This window comes from Dendrobates tinctorius, unplaced genomic scaffold, assembly GCF_039654945.1.
Source record: "Dendrobates tinctorius isolate UK_male_01 unplaced genomic scaffold, ASM3965494v1 ptg000263l, whole genome shotgun sequence".
NCBI lineage: Eukaryota > Metazoa > Chordata > Amphibia > Anura > Dendrobatidae > Dendrobates > Dendrobates tinctorius.
In genome coordinates, this window is record NW_027361930.1 from 254,534 (window position 1) to 263,254 (window position 8,721).

The window sequence follows — 8,721 nt, forward strand, 5'->3', positions numbered from 1 at the left end:
GTCACGGGCCCCAGTGGGTGAGGACCAGTCCCAGGAGGAAGAAGAGAACTGGGCTAGTTGCCAGGCTACCATCCGGCAACTGGCAGCTGAATATCGGGAGAGGGAGCAGAGAAAGATGGCTGTGCTGGGCCCGGATCTAGCCCGAAAGGAGTAAACTCGTGCTGGTCACTTTGGTCCCCGGGATTCAGCAGGATGGGGCCAGGTTCTCAACGTGAACCAGGAAAAGGGGTTCGGGTTTATCTCTGACCCCAAAAGAATAAGTGACCTTTTCTTTAGCCGGAGAGACGTTGAGTCCCATCTGAGTAAGTGTGACGAGTATCAGCTTACGCTGAGTCGTTCTTCTTAGAAAGAGTGGACCCTCTGGGCCGTGGCACCCACCCACCTAGGGCGAGCTGACCTAATGAGAACCACCCCCTATACAGGGAGTGTCAGGGGCAAGACCAAGGGGGTGAGCCACCACGGCAGCTGGACCAGATGGCCAGCTCAGGGAAACAAGACAAGGCAAGACGATTCGCTAATTCAAAGAAACTTCATTAAGGAAGACTTCAGGTACAACAGGTGCAAAACGTGAACACACAGAACATAAGACAAGGTGCGTGCAAGGGCACGCCGAGGTCCAAGACTTGAGGAACTCTTCAGGGTGCAACAGGAGCAAACGTGAACACACAGTTCGTAGAACAGTGTGCGTGCAATGGCACGCCAAGGTCCAAGCATGGAACGTGCAGATGGTATGCGGACATCGGACTCTGGACAACAGTCCACGATCAACCAGGGCATCAGGACCTGCAGCTCAGAGGGTGATCGGCAGGATCCAGACATCCAGAAGTCAGCCAGGGTTCCATGCAAGGAAACAAGACAGAGTTAGTGACATGGTGCGTGTCAACGGACACGCCAGGATCAGGTTCACAGGACAGAGACCTGCGCATGCCGAGGGGCATGCCAGGGACGGGTTAGGTTCACAGGATGGTGGCCTGCGCATGCCAAGGGGCATGCCAGGGACGGGTCAGGTTCACAGGACGGTGGCCTGCGCATGCCAAGGGGCATGCCAGGGAGAGACACAGGGTACGATGGCATCGGAATCCAAGTGCTGGCATCGACCGACAGGGTCCAGGTAACTGGCTACGGACATCAGCTCCGGACATCAGGCCGCAGTCATCTAGGTCCGGACCTCTGGCAGTGGTCGGCAGGTTATGGAATCCGGCAGTCAAACTAGGGGTCAGAGAAGAGCAAAAGAGACAAAGGCTTTGTGCAAGAGTAGCACGAAAAGACACAGTGCGAGAACCAGCGTGAGTGCAAGGGAGCACAGAGACCACGGCTGGGAGCACCTGCAGGTGGTACCGACGATGGCAGTTGCAAGCGGGCACGACTAGAGGCGGCACCGCTGCGGGGCCACGCAGCCAGACCACTATAGCACTGGACGGGGCACGGCTGGGGCACACAGGCGAGCACGGCTAGAGGCGGCACGGCTGAGGCACACCAGGTAGGCACAGGCGACCAGGCACGTGCACAGAGGCACGGAGCCACAAGGCAGGGCTAGGCAAAGGGTACAGGACAGAGCCACATGCAAGACAGCATGGCAAAGCCTAGTACGAAATGTGCAAGAGCGCACGAAACAACAGGGACAAGACAAAGAACGAGGCAGAGACCTGCGCATGTGGAGAGCATGCCAGGGACAGGGACAGTCTAGCAGCGGAGCGTAGGCCGAAGCCCAGAGCCGGGCCAAGGAAGGACCTTGGGACTAGACAGGGTACAGAGCGAGGCCTGCACGTGTAGAGACACGCCAGGGAGAGATTCAGAGCGGAGGCCTGCACGTGTAGGGAGACACGTCAGGAACAGGGACAGTCTAGCAGCGGAGCATAGGCCGAAGCCCAGAGCCGGGCCAAGGCAGGGCCTTGGGACTAGACAGGGTACAGAGCGAGGCCTGCATGTGTAGAGACACGCCAAGGAGAGGTTCAGAGCGGAGGCCTGCACGTGTAGAGACACGCCAGGGAGAGGTTCAGAGCGGAGGCCTGCACATGTCGAGACGCCAGGGAGAGGTTCAGAGCGGAGGCCTGCACGTGTAGAGACACGCCAGGGACGGAGACAGAGGCAGGGTACCTGAAGCCACAAAGCAGAGCGAGACATGAAACAAGGACAGAAACACGAAACAGAATCAGAGCAAACAAGGACTACAAGGCAAAGCAGAGCAGGGACAAAACATGGCACGAAGGACAAACACTAGACAAGACACAAGACAAGAGATGGCATACGAGCACGGAGCGTGTGCAGAGACGCACAACAGAGCAGAGTGCAAGGGTACAGAATAGATGGAGCGCCCCACAGACCAAGCAGCCATGCAGGGACACCACACAGTACTCAGGCCCTGAGCATAGGAAGGGGCGGCCTGATATAGGGCATAGCACCTCCTCTTCCAGGTCAAGACCAGGGGGGCACTTCCAGGTTCAGATCCACAGGATAACAGAGCGTAGTCGCATGATCAGAGATCCAGACATGACGAGACGACTGCAGAATCAGTGCTGAAACCTAGACAGGTCACATGATCAGAGTTCTAGACATGACGAGATGATTACCAAACCAGACAGTGCAGGATCCTAGGAAAGGTCACATGATCAGTGTTCCAGACATGACGAGATGATTGCAGAACCAGACAGTGCAGGATCCAGACAGGGACACCTGATCAGAGATTCTAGACATGACGAGAAGATCACAGAAGACAGAGCAGAAACACAGGCATCCTGCAGCTCAGACATGAGGTGAGTGTGCACACTGCTCTAGGGAACGAGCAGTATAGCAGACAAGATATACGCATGCACATCGCTCCAGGAGTTCTTGAGAGAAAACAGACTGGGCAGACATGACAGACATGGCGGACATGACAGTAAGGGACACCCGGCCCGGAGTCTGCAACCTGGGGAGTATGTGACATTCACCCGGCATGAGGGGCTCAGGGGGTGGTATGCCCTGAATATCCGCCGTATCCCGGAGGACCTTGCTGAGAGGTATAAGCTGAAGCGACCTGCTGCGCATCCACCCACAGTTGCCACACCTGCTCCTAGAAAACCGGCAGCCCTTGCATCAGTTCCAGCCCGACAGCCTAAACCAATGGTCCCCAACTTGACACCTTGAGAAGAGGAGTACCTGAGGATGGCCAATGAGTACCTTGCATCTGGTAGCAGTTCCAGTTTGGCTTCCAGAACCCCAGGAGGGGACCACAATTAAAAAATTTACAGTAAATCTCGTTACCCAGGTGGGTTTGTTTGCACCGTTGTGCCTGTTTCTATTTTTGCTATCATGTTTTTCTGGTAGCACTTTTGTTGCCTAATTTTTGCAGTGGCAGCATTCTTCAATTTTGAACTACAGTGATCATGAACTTGGAGTGTATCACAAACTCTATTGTAAATAGTTTGCACCTCTTTAGGTGCTCTCTCTTGGCTTTACATAAAAGACACTTTGCGAAGATGATGTTTTACATAAAAGACACTTTGCGAAGATGATGTTTTGCATGGACACTTTTCGAAGATGATGTCTACCTCAAAGGACACTGCAAGAGATCCCGACTGGGAGTGGTGTCCAGCACTTACAAGAATCTTTGAAATGTTTTATTGTTGATAATGTGTTTATTAAGAGTATTAGTAACTGAGAAATGGCTTTTATAGAAAATTGAGAATGTTTTGCAGAATAAAGAATTGAAAGTAGACAGGTGACGGACCAGGTATTTGCGGTCGGCGTCTTGCGTCTAGAAGAGAGAACAATAATAAAGAAAAGTGTACTAGAGAAGGAAAAGCTGAATAATTCTGAAGTGATAGTGAGTCACAGATAATGGCACTTAGAATGAAAAATTGCACTTTTTGACTTGAAATTTAGATAGTTAAATAAGAATTGTTTGTAACGTTCAAGAATAAGTACCTCCTATACTAGGAAGTTTAGTATAAGGATTGTTATGCAGCATTATAAAAATTGTGTATGTTCCTGTACTGTCAACTTTGTTGTCTTGCAGCCTGCGGACGTGCTGTGTTTAACGGGGGGGTATGTGACGCCCCTGAGGCTCAGTCGCCACAGAGGTACTGCACCTTCTCCTAAGGTGTATTGCCCCACCAACTAGGTAAGTTGGGAACTCCTTTCCACACTCTAACGCTCGCACCCCACACAACAGGGTAGTTCTGCACAACCACATTGCGGCTCAGTGCTTAGAGAGTAGCAGAGCACCTCTGGTGGTTCCCTGCATGGAACAATGGATGTGCTTGGAGGTGGGTGGAGTTGAGATCCATATAAAAGGTTGGGAAGGTTTAGAATTACAGAGCAGTCTGAGAGGTCAGGCGAGAGGACAGTCAGTCAGGAGAGTCTGAGGACGGGTCCTAGGAGAAGGAGTGCTGCAGCTGCCTCAGTGATCTGAGCCAGCTGACACGGGAAAGGAACAGAAGGAGAAAGATGTAGAACTGCAACCTAAGCTTCCAAAAGCGAGAGAAGGAACAGTGCGGAACGAAGGAGTAGGAGAACAGAGAGGAGATGTGGGTTGGAAGAGGAACCCTGCCTATAGGTTCTCAGCGCAAGGCTGAGGCCCGGTCCCCGAGGTTGTATGGACACTTATGGTTCTGCAGCAGACACCGGTGGAGTAGTTGGCTGTAAATGCACTACTCCCATCTAAGACTTGGGGCACAACAGCAACTGAATAGAGAGCCAGGACACTGGAGAGAGGAGTCCCCGAGAGAGGCTACAGCTGTTTGCCATACGAGTAGAGTTGTTAGGAACATCTGACAGGAGGAACTCCAGAGTACCACGGTACTGGAGCTCTTCACACCTTAAGGCGCAATAGATTAGTCGTTCAGGAAAGGTACATGTTGGCGGAGTGTTGGAGAGGAGAATCCTGACTTGCCCGGGAGGTTGATTGAGTCTCTGCCCCGGAGGACACAGCACGGAGGCAGGCACCAGTGTGTATCACGGATTGTGAGTAAAGCTTTGGAACTGCAAGCCCAGGTGTCTTCCATTCATTTGTGTGCCAACACTGTCAGCACCGCTACATCTGGGTGCCAGCTTTCCTCACACCGCCTGCGCCTATTCTCATCTACTGCAATTACACTGCCCTGGGGTTACAGCTTCACCTGTGGGGAGCAACACCATCTATGCTGCAACACACCATCAGCCCCAGAGGATCTGCACGCAGCATTGGCTTAACATCTTGCTGCCAAACACCACAGGTGGCGTCACGAACTATCACATAAACTATATAACAAACCACCATTGATTTGGGCGCCCAGGGCCACGGGCTGTGACACATCCCCCTGACACCGGCCCGGTACCGAGTACCCCAGAGCCCTGGGAGGGCGACCCAATAGCATATTTGGTAAGCTTAATCTTTCTTACAATGCAGTGTGTGCAGAGAATTTATAAGCTGTATAGCAGTCAGTGCTCAGTAGATGTAATTAGACACCTGTGTTTTTCTATGTACGTTGCATCACACTAAATGCTTCCTGTATTTGTGTTAACTGTGTGATCATCTGCCCAATACTTATGTATGTCATTGTATTCTTTACAGTTTTACCGCATGTTCTATACCATTTACCAATAAACAAGTTAGACTACAGAGAACAGTCTGCTTATTTTGGAAGACAGAGCTGTGGTTAATGCTGTATGCTGGACTGCACACTGTGTCAGCGTGCCTGAAGGCAGAACAACAGCCTTAAAGGTGTTGCACAACAGACAGGACGAACAGGCCGAAAGCATCTCTGAAATGGAAAGGAGAATATCAAAATGTGGAGGATGATACATATAGTGACTATAATAAGCTATTGGCCCTCACTAAAGAGAATGTCTTGCTGTGGGATAGAGTGGACGACCTGGAAAATCGCTCTCATCATAATAATTTGCGCATGGTGGGACTGCCAGAATCTTTTGTACCTAAAGAGTTGAAATCAATATGCGAAATTGATCTTCCCAAAACTTTGCATCTATCCACGGGGAGTAAGGAGGAGAGGGCCCACAGAGTGGGACCACCGGCATCCTCTACCGCGACTGATGGATGGGTCCCAAAGTGCCAGACGATTATGCGCTTTCTAGATTATAATAACATAGTAACATAGTTTTGAAGGCTGAAGGAAGACCTTATGTCCATCTAGTTCAGCCTATTTTTAGTGCAGCGGTTCTCCATTGTTGGTCCTGGGGAAGGCAAAAAACCCACAGAGTAGAAGCCAATTTTCTCCATAGGGAAAAAACTTCCTTCCCCTAAGCTGGGTCAACCATCTACCTATAATATTGTTATTCGTAACCTTCTATACTGTTACTCACAAGAAAAGCATCCATTCCTTTCTTAAATTCATTCAGTGAGTTGGCCATCACCACTTCCTCAGGAAGAGAATTCCAGAGCCTCACTGCTCTTACCGTGAAGAACCCTCTTCTATGCTGGTGCAGAAATTGTCTTTCCTCCAAACGAAGAGAATGCCCCCTTGTTCTTGTCACAGTCCTTGGTACAAACAGTTCATTGGAGAGATCTCTGTATTGCCCTCTGATATACTTGTACATATATATTAAGTCTCCCCTAAGTCTTCTCTTTTCTAAATAGACCTAATTTTGATAACCTTTCTGGGTAATGTAGTGAACCAACTCCATTTATCATTTTAGTAGCCCGCCTTTGAACCCTTTCAAGTTCAGTAATGTCTTTCTTGAGCACCGGCATCCAAAATTGCACACAATACTCCAGGTGTGGTCTGGCGAGTGATTTGTACAGAGGGAGAATTATGTTTTCATCTCGTGTCCCCAGACCTCTTCTAATGCATCCCATGACCCTATTTGCTTTGGTGGCAGCTGCCTGACACTGGGCACTCCAATTTAGCTTCTTATTGACTAAGATGTCTGTCTTTTTCCATGTCTGATTTCCCAAGCAGTTTCCCATTTAGTAAGTAATCGTAGCATCTGTTTCTCCTGCCCATGTGCATAACCTTACACTTATCTGTGTTAAACCTCATTTGCCATTTTTCAGCCCAATTCTCCAATTTACTCAAATCTGTCTGTAGTTGCAAACTGTCCTCCTTTTGTGTTAACTACCTTACATAGTTTTGTATCATCTGCAAATACTGATATTTTACTGTGTAAGCCATCCACTAGATCATTAATAAATGTATTAAATAGTAGGGGGCCCAATACAGAACCCTGTGGTACCCCACTAGTAACCCTGGCCCAATCTGAGTATGCCCCATTAATAACCACTCTTTGTTTTCTATCACTAAGCCAGCTACCTACCCATCTACACACATTTTCCCCTTTTGATAAAGTTGATATCCTGCAGGCATATTGGAGACGCAACCAGCCATTTATGATATGTGTAAACAAGGAAAAGAGACATACTATACACCAGGGATCACCAAAAAATACAAATTGGTATCAAAAAAATGTCTTTATTCAGATAGTCACAATTAAAGACAGGACAAAGAAGCCCCCATGAGATGTCATAAAACCCCTGAACCCAAACCGATCAAACACATATATAGCCTAGGCATCAGCTCCTGCAGATGAACCGGCCACCTCTGAGGCGGCTGCAAATCTTGTCAATGTACAGGACACTAAACAAATGCTGGCCCCTCTGATCCTGAGAACATGGAGGATTTGTAATAAGAGGTAAGGTGTAGCGTCGCTGGTACAAGCCCCTGAGAACGTCACCCATTATATAACACAATACGACTCCTTTAAGACACTAAAATAATAAAAGACACTGGAGAAGTTTGGTATCACCATGAGGAGAGAAATTTGGTATCGCCGTGACCGGAATAGTTTGGTATCGCCGTGACGGGAACAGTTTGGTATCGCCGTGACGGGAACAGTTTGGTATCGCCGTGACGGGAATAGTTTGGTATCGCCGTGACGGGAATAGTTTGGTATTGCCGTGACGGGAACAGTTTGGTATCGCCGTGACGGGAACAGTTTGGTATCGCCGTGACGGGAATAGTTTGGTATCGCCGTGACGGGAATAGTTTGGTATCGCCGTGACGGGAACAGTTTGGTATCGCCGTGACGGGAATAGTTTGGTATCGCCGTGACGGGAACAGTTTGGTATCGCCGTGACGGGAACAGTTTGGTATCGCCGTGACGGGAACAGTTTGGTATCGCCGTGACGGGAACAGTTTGGTATCGCCGTGACGGGAACAGTTTGGTATCGCCGTGACGGGAACAGTTTGGTATCGCCGTGACGGGAACAGTTTGGTATCGCCGTGACGGGAGAAGTTGGGTATCGCCGTGACGGGAACAGTTTGGTATCGCCGTGACGGGAACAGTTTGGTATCGCCGTGACGGGAACAGTTTGGTATCGCCGTGACGGGAACAGTTTGGTATCGCCGTGACGGGAATAGTTTGGTATCGCCGTGACGGGAACAGTTGGTATCGCCGTGACGGGAACAGTTTGGTATCGCCGTGACGGGAACAGTTTGGTATCGCCGTGACGGGAACAGTTTGGTATCGCCGTGACGGGAACAGTTTGGTATCGCCGTGACGGGAACAGTTTGGTATCGCCGTGACGGGAATAGTTTGGTATCGCCGTGACGGGAACAGTTGGTATCGCCGTGACGGGAACAGTTTGGTATCGCCGTGACGGGAACAGTTTGGTATCGCCGTGACGGGAACAGTTTGGTATCGCCGTGACGGGAACAGTTTGGTATCGCCGTGACGGGAACAGTTTGGTATCGCCGTGACGGGAACAGTTTGGTATCGCCGTGACGGGAGAAGTTTGGTATCGCC